The 14,907-nt window shown below is 49.1% G+C and overlaps 14 non-coding genes and 2 pseudogenes across 14 annotated transcripts; all 16 read left to right on the top strand.

Moving 5' to 3' along the window:
• Positions 1-1,183: 1,183 nt before the first annotated feature.
• On the top strand, positions 1,184-1,324 carry LOC141135110 (U4 spliceosomal RNA). The gene has a single exon (XR_012243406.1). It is a non-coding gene; the product is annotated as a U4 spliceosomal RNA (small nuclear RNA).
• A 1,280-nt stretch (positions 1,325-2,604) lies between these two features.
• Positions 2,605-2,745, top strand: LOC141135109 (U4 spliceosomal RNA). The gene has a single exon (XR_012243405.1). It is a non-coding gene; the product is annotated as a U4 spliceosomal RNA (small nuclear RNA).
• Positions 2,746-3,386: 641 nt separating this feature from the next.
• On the top strand, positions 3,387-3,459 carry TRNAK-UUU (transfer RNA lysine (anticodon UUU)). The gene has a single exon. It is a non-coding gene; the product is annotated as a tRNA-Lys (tRNA).
• A 566-nt stretch (positions 3,460-4,025) lies between these two features.
• Positions 4,026-4,166, top strand: LOC141135108 (U4 spliceosomal RNA). The gene has a single exon (XR_012243404.1). It is a non-coding gene; the product is annotated as a U4 spliceosomal RNA (small nuclear RNA).
• Positions 4,167-4,807: 641 nt separating this feature from the next.
• Positions 4,808-4,880, top strand: TRNAK-UUU (transfer RNA lysine (anticodon UUU)). The gene has a single exon. It is a non-coding gene; the product is annotated as a tRNA-Lys (tRNA).
• Positions 4,881-5,446: 566 nt separating this feature from the next.
• LOC141135351 (U4 spliceosomal RNA) lies at positions 5,447-5,511 on the top strand (annotated as a pseudogene).
• A 1,133-nt stretch (positions 5,512-6,644) lies between these two features.
• LOC141135605 (U4 spliceosomal RNA) lies at positions 6,645-6,766 on the top strand (annotated as a pseudogene).
• A 641-nt stretch (positions 6,767-7,407) lies between these two features.
• TRNAK-UUU (transfer RNA lysine (anticodon UUU)) lies at positions 7,408-7,480 on the top strand. Its single transcript has one exon. It is a non-coding gene; the product is annotated as a tRNA-Lys (tRNA).
• Positions 7,481-8,046: 566 nt separating this feature from the next.
• Positions 8,047-8,187, top strand: LOC141135107 (U4 spliceosomal RNA). Its single transcript, XR_012243403.1, has one exon. It is a non-coding gene; the product is annotated as a U4 spliceosomal RNA (small nuclear RNA).
• A 641-nt stretch (positions 8,188-8,828) lies between these two features.
• On the top strand, positions 8,829-8,901 carry TRNAK-UUU (transfer RNA lysine (anticodon UUU)). The gene has a single exon. It is a non-coding gene; the product is annotated as a tRNA-Lys (tRNA).
• Positions 8,902-9,460: 559 nt separating this feature from the next.
• On the top strand, positions 9,461-9,601 carry LOC141135106 (U4 spliceosomal RNA). The gene has a single exon (XR_012243402.1). It is a non-coding gene; the product is annotated as a U4 spliceosomal RNA (small nuclear RNA).
• A 1,280-nt stretch (positions 9,602-10,881) lies between these two features.
• LOC141135254 (U4 spliceosomal RNA) lies at positions 10,882-11,022 on the top strand. The gene has a single exon (XR_012243535.1). It is a non-coding gene; the product is annotated as a U4 spliceosomal RNA (small nuclear RNA).
• Positions 11,023-11,663: 641 nt separating this feature from the next.
• On the top strand, positions 11,664-11,736 carry TRNAK-UUU (transfer RNA lysine (anticodon UUU)). The gene has a single exon. It is a non-coding gene; the product is annotated as a tRNA-Lys (tRNA).
• A 566-nt stretch (positions 11,737-12,302) lies between these two features.
• Positions 12,303-12,443, top strand: LOC141135273 (U4 spliceosomal RNA). Its single transcript, XR_012243554.1, has one exon. It is a non-coding gene; the product is annotated as a U4 spliceosomal RNA (small nuclear RNA).
• A 641-nt stretch (positions 12,444-13,084) lies between these two features.
• Positions 13,085-13,157, top strand: TRNAK-UUU (transfer RNA lysine (anticodon UUU)). The gene has a single exon. It is a non-coding gene; the product is annotated as a tRNA-Lys (tRNA).
• A 566-nt stretch (positions 13,158-13,723) lies between these two features.
• On the top strand, positions 13,724-13,864 carry LOC141135104 (U4 spliceosomal RNA). Its single transcript, XR_012243401.1, has one exon. It is a non-coding gene; the product is annotated as a U4 spliceosomal RNA (small nuclear RNA).
• The last annotated feature ends 1,043 nt before the right edge of the window (positions 13,865-14,907 follow it).

The following is a 14,907-nucleotide window of genomic DNA, read 5'->3' as shown; positions in this document are numbered from 1 at the left end:
ATTGACACCATAGAGAGCTTTTGTGTCATCACGCAGCCTGGGTAGAACAATCAGTGATTGGCACGCGCCGCTCGTTCTTCATTTGCCTGTAATCCAGAGTGGACTCTACCTCGTTTTTTTGCCTGGGTTTCTTCTGCTGGACCTGGCAACATGAGGCTCAAGGTGAACTGTCTTTATTTGTAACCCAGTCACTGATTAAGAATACTGGAAGCGTGTTGGTCCAGGGTTAAGGAAGCCTTTCGGGCGGTGTCTTTTTGCAAGGCCCTTGTTTCCGGTCAAAGAGCATTGAACTGTAGGTAAAACTAAGGCAGAAACTTTAGGCGTTCTCCACCTGTACCGGACTGGACCCTATCTGCATGGTTGCAGGTTAGATTCTCCCTTTTATCTTCAACCTGTCCTAGAAAATTAAACGGGAGAGGACGATTGGCCAGCCTGGGCAAGCCAAATACTTGTGCTTTCAGGCACCCGGTCCCCTTGGCTGAATGGTCTTTTTCCACCATACATGTCAAGATTCAAGCAGCTTGGACCGCTATGGAGGAGGAGCTTTGAGAGCCCGGATAGCTCAGTCGGTAGAGCATCAGACTTTTAATCTGAGGGTCCAGGGTTCAAGTCCCTGTTCAGGCGGTGCCTTTCACTTACCTATGAGGCCTTTGAGCTGCCAATAGGGCAGTCTTTATGCACATCTGCCGGGAATGCTCACTGGCTCAGAGAGATGAAATGTCCTAACTTCCCCCTTTCCTGGAATCTGCCAGAAATAAAGGTGGCTGAAGGTGATTGCTTGACCAACTGTTTCCCAACAACCCTTGTCTATGGCAGCTTACCTGGGCTCCAGTTCAGGCATGTTATCTAGCGAACTTTCAACAAAGGCCCCAAATCCTTCCACCTTGGTCTTTTCTCAGCAGCATAGCTGTTCAAACACATACGCTCCCAGTGGCCTTTCAGGACTGCTGTGGGAGAAACGCATCTGACATCTAGGGCCCTGTCCCTTTAGATTCTCCTTAGTTCTTTCAAATGCTAACACTATTCAGTGGGTAAACAATGCCCACTTAGGCATCGTCCCTGTCTCATTAACATGCCAAGTCCCAGAATGCTCAGCGGCCCACTGGATGACACTTATGTGTCTCTCCTCAATGTCAATTTCTCCTCCAAGGAAGGGCAGATGTTGGCAGGCACTGATTTGGTTAGCTTTGCGCAGTGGCAGTATCATAGCCAATGAGGTTCAACTGAGGCGTGATTATTGCTAATTGAAAACTTTTCCCAATACCCCGCCACGATGACTTGAAATACAGTCAGCACTGGCAATTTTTGAGAGTCTCTGAGGAGACTGAGCAATGTGTTTTCAACAGCAGATAAGTGACGGCTTCTTACATGCAGACTGAGATGCGTTAGAGTTGAGAAAGTGAGTCACGGGCCCATTGACACCATAGAGAGCTTTTGTGTCATCACGCAGCCTGGGTAGAACAATCAGTGATTGGCACGCGCCGCTCGTTCTTCACTTGCCTGTAATCCAGAGTGGACTCTACCTCGTTTTTTTGCCTGGGTTTCTTCTGCTGGACCTGGCAACATGAGGCTCAAGGTGAACTGTCTTTATTTGTAACCCAGTCACTGATTAAGAATACTGGAAGCGTGTTGGTCCAGGGTTAAGGAAGCCTTTCGGGCGGTGTCTTTTTGCAAGGCCCTTGTTTCCGGTCAAAGAGCATTGAACTGTAGGTAAAACTAAGGCAGAAACTTTAGGCGTTCTCCACCTGTACCGGACTGGACCCTATCTGCATGGTTGCAGGTTAGATTCTCCCTTTTATCTTCAACCTGTCCTAGAAAATTAAACGGGAGAGGACGATTGGCCAGCCTGGGCAAGCCAAATACTTGTGCTTTCAGGCACCCGGTCCCCTTGGCTGAATGGTCTTTTTCCACCATACATGTCAAGATTCAAGCAGCTTGGACCGCTATGGAGGAGGAGCTTCGAGAGCCCGGATAGCTCAGTCGGTAGAGCATCAGACTTTTAATCTGAGGGTCCAGGGTTCAAGTCCCTGTTTGGGCGGTGCCTTTCACTTACCTATGAGGCCTTTGAGCTGCCAATAGGGCAGTCTTTATGCACATCTGCCGGGAATGCTCACTGGCTCAGAGAGATGAAATGCCCTAACTTCCCCCTTTCTAGGCTCCTGGAATCTGCCAGAAATAAAGGTGGCTGAAGGTGATTGCTTGACCAACTGTTTCCCAACAACCCTTGTCTATGGCAGCTTACCTGGGCTCCAGTTCAGGCATGTTATCTAGCGAACTTTCAACAAAGGCCCCAAATCCTTCCACCTTGGTCTTTTCTCAGCAGCATAGCTGTTCAAACACATACGCTCCCAGTGGCCTTTCAGGACTGCTGTGGGAGAAACGCATCTGACATCTAGGGCCCTGTCCCTTTAGATTCTCCTTAGTTCTTTCAAATGCTAACACTATTCAGTGGGTAAACAATGCCCACTTAGGCATCGTCCCTGTCTCATTAACATGCCAAGTCCCAGAATGCTCAGCGGCCCACTGGATGACACTTATGTGTCTCTCCTCAATGTCAATTTCTCCTCCAAGGAAGGGCAGATGTTGGCAGGCACTGATTCGGTTAGCTTTGCGCAGTGGCAGTATCATAGCCAATGAGGTTCAACTGAGGCGTGATTATTGCTAATTGAAAACTTTTCCCAATACCCCGCCACGATGACTTGAAATACAGTCAGCACTGGCAATTTTTGAGAGTCTCTGAGGAGACTGAGCAATGTGTTTTCAACAGCAGATAAGTGACGGCTTCTTACATGCAGACTGAGATGCGTTAGAGTTGAGAAAGTGAGTCACGGGCCCATTGACACCATAGAGAGCTTTTGTGTCATCACGCAGCCTGGGTAGAACAATCAGTGATTGGCACGCGCCGCTCGTTCTTCACTTGCCTGTAATCCAGAGTGGACTCTACCTCGTTTTTTTGCCTGGGTTTCTTCTGCTGGACCTGGCAACATGAGGCTCAAGGTGAACTGTCTTTATTTGTAACCCAGTCACTGATTAAGAATACTGGAAGCGTGTTGGTCCAGGGTTAAGGAAGCCTTTCGGGCGGTGTCTTTTTGCAAGGCCCTTGTTTCCGGTCAAAGAGCATTGAACTGTAGGTAAAACTAAGGCAGAAACTTTAGGCGTTCTCCACCTGTACCGGACTGGACCCTATCTGCATGGTTGCAGGTTAGATTCTCCCTTTTATCTTCAACCTGTCCTAGAAAATTAAACGGGAGAGGACGATTGGCCAGCCTGGGCAAGCCAAATACTTGTGCTTTCAGGCACCCGGTCCCCTTGGCTGAATGGTCTTTTTCCACCATACATGTCAAGATTCAAGCAGCTTGGACCGCTATGGAGGAGGAGCTTTGAGAGCCCGGATAGCTCAGTCGGTAGAGCATCAGACTTTTAATCTGAGGGTCCAGGGTTCAAGTCCCTGTTCGGGCAGTGCCTTTCACTTACCTATGAGGCCTTTGAGCTGCCAATAGGGCAGTCTTTATGCACATCTGCCGGGAATGCTCACTGGCTCAGAGAGATGAAATGCCCTAACTTCCCCCTTTCTAGGCTCCTGGAATCTGCCAGAAATAAAGGTGGCTGAAGGTGATTGCTTGACCAACTGTTTCCCAACAACCCTTGTCTATGGCAGCTTACCTGGGCTCCAGTTCAGGCATGTTATCTAGCGAACTTTCAACAAAGGCCCCAAATCCTTCCACCTTGGTCTTTTCTCAGCAGCATAGCTGTTCAAACACATACGCTCCCAGTGGCCTTTCAGGACTGCTGTGGGAGAAACGCATCTGACATCTAGGGCCCTGTCCCTTTAGATTCTCCTTAGTTCTTTCAAATGCTAACACTATTCAGTGGGTAAACAATGCCCACTTAGGCATCGTCCCTGTCTCATTAACATGCCAAGTCCCAGAATGCTCAGCGGCCCACTGGATGACACTTATGTGTCTCTCCTCAATGTCAATTTCTCCTCCAAGGAAGGGCAGATGTTGGCAGGCACTGATTTGGTTAGCTTTGCGCAGTGGCAGTATCATAGCCAATGAGGTTCAACTGAGGCGTGATTATTGCTAATTGAAAACTTTTCCCAATACCCCGCCACGATGACTTGAAATACAGTCAGCACTGGCAATTTTTGAGAGTCTCTGAGGAGACTGAGCAATGTGTTTTCAACAGCAGATAAGTGACGGCTTCTTACATGCAGACTGAGATGCATTAGAGTTGAGAAAGTGAGTCACGGGCCCATTGACACCATAGAGAGCTTTTGTGTCATCACGCAGCCTGGGTAGAACAATCAGTGATTGGCACGCGCCGCTCGTTCTTCATTTGCCTGTAATCCAGAGTGGACTCTACCTCGTTTTTTTGCCTGGGTTTCTTCTGCTGGACCTGGCAACATGAGGCTCAAGGTGAACTGTCTTTATTTGTAACCCAGTCACTGATTAAGAATACTGGAAGCGTGTTGGTCCAGGGTTAAGGAAGCCTTTCGGGCGGTGTCTTTTTGCAAGGCCCTTGTTTCCGGTCAAAGAGCATTGAACTGTAGGTAAAACTAAGGCAGAAACTTTAGGCGTTCTCCACCTGTACCGGACTGGACCCTATCTGCATGGTTGCAGGTTAGATTCTCCCTTTTATCTTCAACCTGTCCTAGAAAATTAAACGGGAGAGGACGATTGGCCAGCCTGGGCAAGCCAAATACTTGTGCTTTCAGGCACCCGGTCCCCTTGGCTGAATGGTCTTTTTCCACCATACATGTCAAGATTCAAGCAGCTTGGACCGCTATGGAGGAGGAGCTTTGAGAGCCCGGATAGCTCAGTCGGTAGAGCATCAGACTTTTAATCTGAGGGTCCAGGGTTCAAGTCCCTGTTCGGGCGGTGCCTTTCACTTACCTATGAGGCCTTTGAGCTGCCAATAGGGCAGTCTTTATGCACATCTGCCGGGAATGCTCACTGGCTCAGAGAGATGAAATGCCCTAACTTCCCCCTTTCTAGGCTCCTGGAATCTGCCAGAAATAAAGGTGGCTGAAGGTGATTGCTTGACCAACTGTTTCCCAACAACCCTTGTCTATGGCAGCTTACCTGGGCTCCAGTTCAGGCATGTTATCTAGCGAACTTTCAACAAAGGCCCCAAATCCTTCCACCTTGGTCTTTTCTCAGCAGCATAGCTGTTCAAACACATACGCTCCCAGTGGCCTTTCAGGACTGCTGTGGGAGAAACGCATCTGACATCTAGGGCCCTGTCCCTTTAGATTCTCCTTAGTTCTTTCAAATGCTAACACTATTCAGTGGGTAAACAATGCCCACTTAGGCATCGTCCCTGTCTCATTAACATGCCAAGTCCCAGAATGCTCAGCGGCCCACTGGATGACACTTATGTGTCTCTCCTCAATGTCAATTTCTCCTCCAAGGAAGGGCAGATGTTGGCAGGCACTGATTTGGTTAGCTTTGCGCAGTGGCAGTATCATAGCCAATGAGGTTCAACTGAGGCGTGATTATTGCTAATTGCTTCTCGGCCTTTTGGCGAAGATCAAGTGTAGTATCTATTCTTATCAGTTTCCAGGAGGTGGCGCTTGCTTCCGTCCCTGATCTATGGCGAAATAGAGATGGGATTGCGGTTGCTATGCAAAACCTGCTGGAGTGAAGGTGACCTGGAGCGCTTTGTAGCCGAAAGGGAAGCCTTCTGATGGGGATGGAGAACCACGGGGTCTGAACCAGAGGGTCGGGACCCTGGCCTTCTGGCCTGGATTGGGGCGGATCTAGCTCCAGGCAGTTATTTGGGAGAGAACGCTTACTCCTGCCTTGCAAGGGGGGGAGGGAGTGGCAAGTACTTCCCGAATGTAATTAGGAGGAGTGATGGGAGCGACGGCAGAGCCTGATGGTAAAGGGCTCTTTCCGGCTTCCTGATCTCCATATCCTTCCTGTCTGTGGTGGGGTCTGCTGTGGTCTGGGCTGGGTGGTCAGGGCTTTTTCGAAAAGCCAGTGGTGAATGTGCCCCTGAAGTGGCAGTTCAGGGGTGCCGTATAGTCACGGTGTGAAAGCACTTGATTTTATGGCACCATGGTCACTTCACCACAACACACGTTTTTCGCACCTGCCTCTTGGGCCGGGCCTTTTGGCCAGGACCAGGGGAAATTTTTATGCCTGGCCGGAGGGCCGGCCATTGTATAGCACAATGGCCACTTTCACTCTCCCATCTCACTATCTTCCCCACTCTTTCTTTTACCCCTGTTTGTCACCTTTTTGTCTTTTTTTTGGTTGTCTTTGTATACACGTTTTGTCACTGTGTGGCGAGTAGGGTGTGGGTCCTCGGGCCTACTCTGAAAGTCTTGGGAGGGGGTGGACATAGGCCTTTTGGCTTGGTTCGCCCTCTCCTTTGAGGGGTCTCTCTTCGGGAGAGCCCCACTGTACTTGGGTTGGTCTGCTTCGGCAGTCCTTCCAGTTGTGGGGGTCCGCCTGGTTTCGGCCGGATGGACCCTTTGTCTGAGTACCTCAGTCCCTGTCTGGAGCCTAACGCCCCGGGGGATCAGGGTAAGGTCCTTCCCTAGTGGAGGACTCTGTACACCCGTTGCACGTTTTTGTGTTTCACTCTCTATGTGTGGGCACTTTTTTTTGGCACCGGGTGGAAGTTTTTGAGGTGTGTTTTGCACGCCACTGGCTTTTCGATAGAGTGATTATTGCTAATTGAAAACTTTTCCCAATACCCCGCCACGATGACTTGAAATACAGTCAGCACTGGCAATTTTTGAGAGTCTCTGAGGAGACTGAGCAATGTGTTTTCAACAGCAGATAAGTGACGGCTTCTTACATGCAGACTGAGATGCGTTAGAGTTGAGAAAGTGAGTCACGGGCCCATTGACACCATAGAGAGCTTTTGTGTCATCACGCAGCCTGGGTAGAACAATCAGTGATTGGCACGCGCCGCTCGTTCTTCACTTGCCTGTAATCCAGAGTGGACTCTACCTCGTTTTTTTGCCTGGGTTTCTTCTGCTGGACCTGGCAACATGAGGCTCAAGGTGAACTGTCTTTATTTGTAACCCAGTCACTGATTAAGAATACTGGAAGCGTGTTGGTCCAGGGTTAAGGAAGCCTTTCGGGCGGTGTCTTTTTGCAAGGCCCTTGTTTCCGGTCAAAGAGCATTGAACTGTAGGTAAAACTAAGGCAGAAACTTTAGGCGTTCTCCACCTGTACCGGACTGGACCCTATCTGCATGGTTGCAGGTTAGATTCTCCCTTTTATCTTCAACCTGTCCTAGAAAATTAAACGGGAGAGGACGATTGGCCAGCCTGGGCAAGCCAAATACTTGTGCTTTCAGGCACCCGGTCCCCTTGGCTGAATGGTCTTTTTCCACCATACATGTCAAGATTCAAGCAGCTTGGACCGCTATGGAGGAGGAGCTTTGAGAGCCCGGATAGCTCAGTCGGTAGAGCATCAGACTTTTAATCTGAGGGTCCAGGGTTCAAGTCCCTGTTCGGGCGGTGCCTTTCACTTACCTATGAGGCCTTTGAGCTGCCAATAGGGCAGTCTTTATGCACATCTGCCGGGAATGCTCACTGGCTCAGAGAGATGAAATGCCCTAACTTCCCCCTTTCTAGGCTCCTGGAATCTGCCAGAAATAAAGGTGGCTGAAGGTGATTGCTTGACCAACTGTTTCCCAACAACCCTTGTCTATGGCAGCTTACCTGGGCTCCAGTTCAGGCATGTTATCTAGCGAACTTTCAACAAAGGCCCCAAATCCTTCCACCTTGGTCTTTTCTCAGCAGCATAGCTGTTCAAACACATACGCTCCCAGTGGCCTTTCAGGACTGCTGTGGGAGAAACGCATCTGACATCTAGGGCCCTGTCCCTTTAGATTCTCCTTAGTTCTTTCAAATGCTAACACTATTCAGTGGGTAAACAATGCCCACTTAGGCATCGTCCCTGTCTCATTAACATGCCAAGTCCCAGAATGCTCAGCGGCCCACTGGATGACACTTATGTGTCTCTCCTCAATGTCAATTTCTCCTCCAAGGAAGGGCAGATGTTGGCAGGCACTGATTTGGTTAGCTTTGCGCAGTGGCAGTATCATAGCCAATGAGGTTCAACTGAGGCGTGATTATTGCTAATTGAAAACTTTTCCCAATACCCCGCCACGATGACTTGAAATACAGTCAGCACTGGCAATTTTTGAGAGTCTCTGAGGAGACTGAGCAATGTGTTTTCAACAGCAGATAAGTGACGGCTTCTTACATGCAGACTGAGATGCGTTAGAGTTGAGAAAGTGAGTCACGGGCCCATTGACACCATAGAGAGCTTTTGTGTCATCACGCAGCCTGGGTAGAACAATCAGTGATTGGCACGCGCCGCTCGTTCTTCACTTGCCTGTAATCCAGAGTGGACTCTACCTCGTTTTTTTGCCTGGGTTTCTTCTGCTGGACCTGGCAACATGAGGCTCAAGGTGAACTGTCTTTATTTGTAACCCAGTCACTGATTAAGAATACTGGAAGCGTGTTGGTCCAGGGTTAAGGAAGCCTTTCGGGCGGTGTCTTTTTGCAAGGCCCTTGTTTCCGGTCAAAGAGCATTGAACTGTAGGTAAAACTAAGGCAGAAACTTTAGGCGTTCTCCACCTGTACCGGACTGGACCCTATCTGCATGGTTGCAGGTTAGATTCTCCCTTTTATCTTCAACCTGTCCTAGAAAATTAAACGGGAGAGGACGATTGGCCAGCCTGGGCAAGCCAAATACTTGTGCTTTCAGGCACCCGGTCCCCTTGGCTGAATGGTCTTTTTCCACCATACATGTCAAGATTCAAGCAGCTTGGACCGCTATGGAGGAGGAGCTTTGAGAGCCCGGATAGCTCAGTCGGTAGAGCATCAGACTTTTAATCTGAGGGTCCAGGGTTCAAGTCCCTGTTCGGGCGGTGCCTTTCACTTACCTATGAGGCCTTTGAGCTGCCAATAGGGCAGTCTTTATGCACATCTGCCGGGAATGCTCACTGGCTCAGAGAGATGAAATGTCCTAACTTCCCCCTTTCCTGGAATCTGCCAGAAATAAAGGTGGCTGAAGGTGATTGCTTGACCAACTGTTTCCCAACAACCCTTGTCTATGGCAGCTTACCTGGGCTCCAGTTCAGGCATGTTATCTAGCGAACTTTCAACAAAGGCCCCAAATCCTTCCACCTTGGTCTTTTCTCAGCAGCATAGCTGTTCAAACACATACGCTCCCAGTGGCCTTTCAGGACTGCTGTGGGAGAAACGCATCTGACATCTAGGGCCCTGTCCCTTTAGATTCTCCTTAGTTCTTTCAAATGCTAACACTATTCAGTGGGTAAACAATGCCCACTTAGGCATCGTCCCTGTCTCATTAACATGCCAAGTCCCAGAATGCTCAGCGGCCCACTGGATGACACTTATGTGTCTCTCCTCAATGTCAATTTCTCCTCCAAGGAAGGGCAGATGTTGGCAGGCACTGATTTGGTTAGCTTTGCGCAGTGGCAGTATCATAGCCAATGAGGTTCAACTGAGGCGTGATTATTGCTAATTGAAAACTTTTCCCAATACCCCGCCACGATGACTTGAAATACAGTCAGCACTGGCAATTTTTGAGAGTCTCTGAGGAGACTGAGCAATGTGTTTTCAACAGCAGATAAGTGACGGCTTCTTACATGCAGACTGAGATGCGTTAGAGTTGAGAAAGTGAGTCACGGGCCCATTGACACCATAGAGAGCTTTTGTGTCATCACGCAGCCTGGGTAGAACAATCAGTGATTGGCACGCGCCGCTCGTTCTTCACTTGCCTGTAATCCAGAGTGGACTCTACCTCGTTTTTTTGCCTGGGTTTCTTCTGCTGGACCTGGCAACATGAGGCTCAAGGTGAACTGTCTTTATTTGTAACCCAGTCACTGATTAAGAATACTGGAAGCGTGTTGGTCCAGGGTTAAGGAAGCCTTTCGGGCGGTGTCTTTTTGCAAGGCCCTTGTTTCCGGTCAAAGAGCATTGAACTGTAGGTAAAACTAAGGCAGAAACTTTAGGCGTTCTCCACCTGTACCGGACTGGACCCTATCTGCATGGTTGCAGGTTAGATTCTCCCTTTTATCTTCAACCTGTCCTAGAAAATTAAACGGGAGAGGACGATTGGCCAGCCTGGGCAAGCCAAATACTTGTGCTTTCAGGCACCCGGTCCCCTTGGCTGAATGGTCTTTTTCCACCATACATGTCAAGATTCAAGCAGCTTGGACCGCTATGGAGGAGGAGCTTTGAGAGCCCGGATAGCTCAGTCGGTAGAGCATCAGACTTTTAATCTGAGGGTCCAGGGTTCAAGTCCCTGTTTGGGCGGTGCCTTTCACTTACCTATGAGGCCTTTGAGCTGCCAATAGGGCAGTCTTTATGCACATCTGCCGGGAATGCTCACTGGCTCAGAGAGATGAAATGCCCTAACTTCCCCCTTTCTAGGCTCCTGGAATCTGCCAGAAATAAAGGTGGCTGAAGGTGATTGCTTGACCAACTGTTTCCCAACAACCCTTGTCTATGGCAGCTTACCTGGGCTCCAGTTCAGGCATGTTATCTAGCGAACTTTCAACAAAGGCCCCAAATCCTTCCACCTTGGTCTTTTCTCAGCAGCATAGCTGTTCAAACACATACGCTCCCAGTGGCCTTTCAGGACTGCTGTGGGAGAAACGCATCTGACATCTAGGGCCCTGTCCCTTTAGATTCTCCTTAGTTCTTTCAAATGCTAACACTATTCAGTGGGTAAACAATGCCCACTTAGGCATCGTCCCTGTCTCATTAACATGCCAAGTCCCAGAATGCTCAGCGGCCCACTGGATGACACTTATGTGTCTCTCCTCAATGTCAATTTCTCCTCCAAGGAAGGGCAGATGTTGGCAGGCACTGATTTGGTTAGCTTTGCGCAGTGGCAGTATCATAGCCAATGAGGTTCAACTGAGGCGTGATTATTGCTAATTGAAAACTTTTCCCAATACCCTGCCACGATGACTTGAAATACAGTCAGCACTGGCAATTTTTGAGAGTCTCTGAGGAGACTGAGCAATGTGTTTTCAACAGCAGATAAGTGATGGCTTCTTACATGCAGACTGAGATGCGTTAGAGTTGAGAAAGTGAGTCACGGGCCCATTGACACCATAGAGAGCTTTTGTGTCATCACGCAGCCTGGGTAGAACAATCAGTGATTGGCACGCGCCGCTCGTTCTTCACTTGCCTGTAATCCAGAGTGGACTCTACCTCGTTTTTTTGCCTGGGTTTCTTCTGCTGGACCTGGCAACATGAGGCTCAAGGTGAACTGTCTTTATTTGTAACCCAGTCACTGATTAAGAATACTGGAAGCGTGTTGGTCCAGGGTTAAGGAAGCCTTTCGGGCGGTGTCTTTTTGCAAGGCCCTTGTTTCCGGTCAAAGAGCATTGAACTGTAGGTAAAACTAAGGCAGAAACTTTAGGCGTTCTCCACCTGTACCGGACTGGACCCTATCTGCATGGTTGCAGGTTAGATTCTCCCTTTTATCTTCAACCTGTCCTAGAAAATTAAACGGGAGAGGACGATTGGCCAGCCTGGGCAAGCCAAATACTTGTGCTTTCAGGCACCCGGTCCCCTTGGCTGAATGGTCTTTTTCCACCATACATGTCAAGATTCAAGCAGCTTGGACCGCTATGGAGGAGGAGCTTTGAGAGCCCGGATAGCTCAGTCGGTAGAGCATCAGACTTTTAATCTGAGGGTCCAGGGTTCAAGTCCCTGTTCGGGCGGTGCCTTTCACTTACCTATGAGGCCTTTGAGCTGCCAATAGGGCAGTCTTTATGCACATCTGCCGGGAATGCTCACTGGCTCAGAGAGATGAAATGCCCTAACTTCCCCCTTTCTAGGCTCCTGGAATCTGCCAGAAATAAAGGTGGCTGAAGGTGATTGCTTGACCAACTGTTTCCCAACAACCCTTGTCTATGGCAGCTTACCTGGGCTCCAGTTCAGGCATGTTATCTAGCGAACTTTCAACAAAGGCCCCAAATCCTTCCACCTTGGTCTTTTCTCAGCAGCATAGCTGTTCAAACACATACGCTCCCAGTGGCCTTTCAGGACTGCTGTGGGAGAAACGCATCTGACATCTAGGGCCCTGTCCCTTTAGATTCTCCTTAGTTCTTTCAAATGCTAACACTATTCAGTGGGTAAACAATGCCCACTTAGGCATCGTCCCTGTCTCATTAACATGCCAAGTCCCAGAATGCTCAGCGGCCCACTGGATGACACTTATGTGTCTCTCCTCAATGTCAATTTCTCCTCCAAGGAAGGGCAGATGTTGGCAGGCACTGATTTGGTTAGCTTTGCGCAGTGGCAGTATCATAGCCAATGAGGTTCAACTGAGCCGTGATTATTGCTAATTGAAAACTTTTCCCAATACCCCGCCACGATGACTTGAAATACAGTCAGCACTGGCAATTTTTGAGAGTCTCTGAGGAGACTGAGCAATGTGTTTTCAACAGCAGATAAGTGACGGCTTCTTACATGCAGACTGAGATGCGTTAGAGTTGAGAAAGTGAGTCACGGGCCCATTGACACCATAGAGAGCTTTTGTGTCATCACGCAGCCTGGGTAGAACAATCAGTGATTGGCACGCGCCGCTCGTTCTTCACTTGCCTGTAATCCAGAGTGGACTCTACCTCGTTTTTTTGCCTGGGTTTCTTCTGCTGGACCTGGCAACATGAGGCTCAAGGTGAACTGTCTTTATTTGTAACCCAGTCACTGATTAAGAATACTGGAAGCGTGTTGGTCCAGGGTTAAGGAAGCCTTTCGGGCGGTGTCTTTTTGCAAGGCCCTTGTTTCCGGTCAAAGAGCATTGAACTGTAGGTAAAACTAAGGCAGAAACTTTAGGCGTTCTCCACCTGTACCGGACTGGACCCTATCTGCATGGTTGCAGGTTAGATTCTCCCTTTTATCTTCAACCTGTCCTAGAAAATTAAACGGGAGAGGACAATTGGCCAGCCTGGGCAAGCCAAATACTTGTGCTTTCAGGCACCCGGTCCCCTTGGCTGAATGGTCTTTTTCCACCATACATGTCAAGATTCAAGCAGCTTGGACCGCTATGGAGGAGGAGCTTTGAGAGCCCGGATAGCTCAGTCGGTAGAGCATCAGACTTTTAATCTGAGGGTCCAGGGTTCAAGTCCCTGTTCGGGCGGTGCCTTTCACTTACCTATGAGGCCTTTGAGCTGCCAATAGGGCAGTCTTTATGCACATCTGCCGGGAATGCTCACTGGCTCAGAGAGATGAAATGCCCTAACTTCCCCCTTTCTAGGCTCCTGGAATCTGCCAGAAATAAAGGTGGCTGAAGGTGATTGCTTGACCAACTGTTTCCCAACAACCCTTGTCTATGGCAGCTTACCTGGGCTCCAGTTCAGGCATGTTATCTAGCGAACTTTCAACAAAGGCCCCAAATCCTTCCACCTTGGTCTTTTCTCAGCAGCATAGCTGTTCAAACACATACGCTCCCAGTGGCCTTTCAGGACTGCTGTGGGAGAAACGCATCTGACATCTAGGGCCCTGTCCCTTTAGATTCTCCTTAGTTCTTTCAAATGCTAACACTATTCAGTGGGTAAACAATGCCCACTTAGGCATCGTCCCTGTCTCATTAACATGCCAAGTCCCAGAATGCTCAGCGGCCCACTGGATGACACTTATGTGTCTCTCCTCAATGTCAATTTCTCCTCCAAGGAAGGGCAGATGTTGGCAGGCACTGATTTGGTTAGCTTTGCGCAGTGGCAGTATCATAGCCAATGAGGTTCAACTGAGGCGTGATTATTGCTAATTGAAAACTTTTCCCAATACCCCGCCACGATGACTTGAAATACAGTCAGCACTGGCAATTTTTGAGAGTCTCTGAGGAGACTGAGCAATGTGTTTTCAACAGCAGATAAGTGACGGCTTCTTACATGCAGACTGAGATGCGTTAGAGTTGAGAAAGTGAGTCACGGGCCCATTGACACCATAGAGAGCTTTTGTGTCATCACGCAGCCTGGGTAGAACAATCAGTGATTGGCACGCGCCGCTCGTTCTTCACTTGCCTGTAATCCAGAGTGGACTCTACCTCGTTTTTTTGCCTGGGTTTCTTCTGCTGGACCTGGCAACATGAGGCTCAAGGTGAACTGTCTTTATTTGTAACCCAGTCACTGATTAAGAATACTGGAAGCGTGTTGGTCCAGGGTTAAGGAAGCCTTTCGGGCGGTGTCTTTTTGCAAGGCCCTTGTTTCCGGTCAAAGAGCATTGAACTGTAGGTAAAACTAAGGCAGAAACTTTAGGCGTTCTCCACCTGTACCGGACTGGACCCTATCTGCATGGTTGCAGGTTAGATTCTCCCTTTTATCTTCAACCTGTCCTAGAGAATTAAACGGGAGAGGACGATTGGCCAGCCTGGGCAAGCCAAATACTTGTGCTTTCAGGCACCCGGTCCCCTTGGCTGAATGGTCTTTTTCCACCATACATGTCAAGATTCAAGCAGCTTGGACCGCTATGGAGGAGGAGCTTTGAGAGCCCGGATAGCTCAGTCGGTAGAGCATCAGACTTTTAATCTGAGGGTCCAGGGTTCAAGTCCCTGTTTGGGCGGTGCCTTTCACTTACCTATGAGGCCTTTGAGCTGCCAATAGGGCAGTCTTTATGCACATCTGCCGGGAATGCTCACTGGCTCAGAGAGATGAAATGCCCTAACTTCCCCCTTTCTAGGCTCCTGGAATCTGCCAGAAATAAAGGTGGCTGAAGGTGATTGCTTGACCAACTGTTTCCCAACAACCCTTGTCTATGGCAGCTTACCTGGGCTCCAGTTCAGGCATGTTATCTAGCGAACTTTCAACAAAGGCCCCAAATCCTTCCACCTTGGTCTTTTCTCAGCAGCATAGCTGTTCAAACACATACGCTCCCAGTGGCCTTTCAGGACT

This window comes from Aquarana catesbeiana, linkage group LG03 (genome assembly GCF_042186555.1).
Source record: "Aquarana catesbeiana isolate 2022-GZ linkage group LG03, ASM4218655v1, whole genome shotgun sequence".
Lineage (NCBI taxonomy): Eukaryota > Metazoa > Chordata > Amphibia > Anura > Ranidae > Aquarana > Aquarana catesbeiana.
This window is presented reverse-complemented; position numbering and strand designations above follow the sequence as displayed.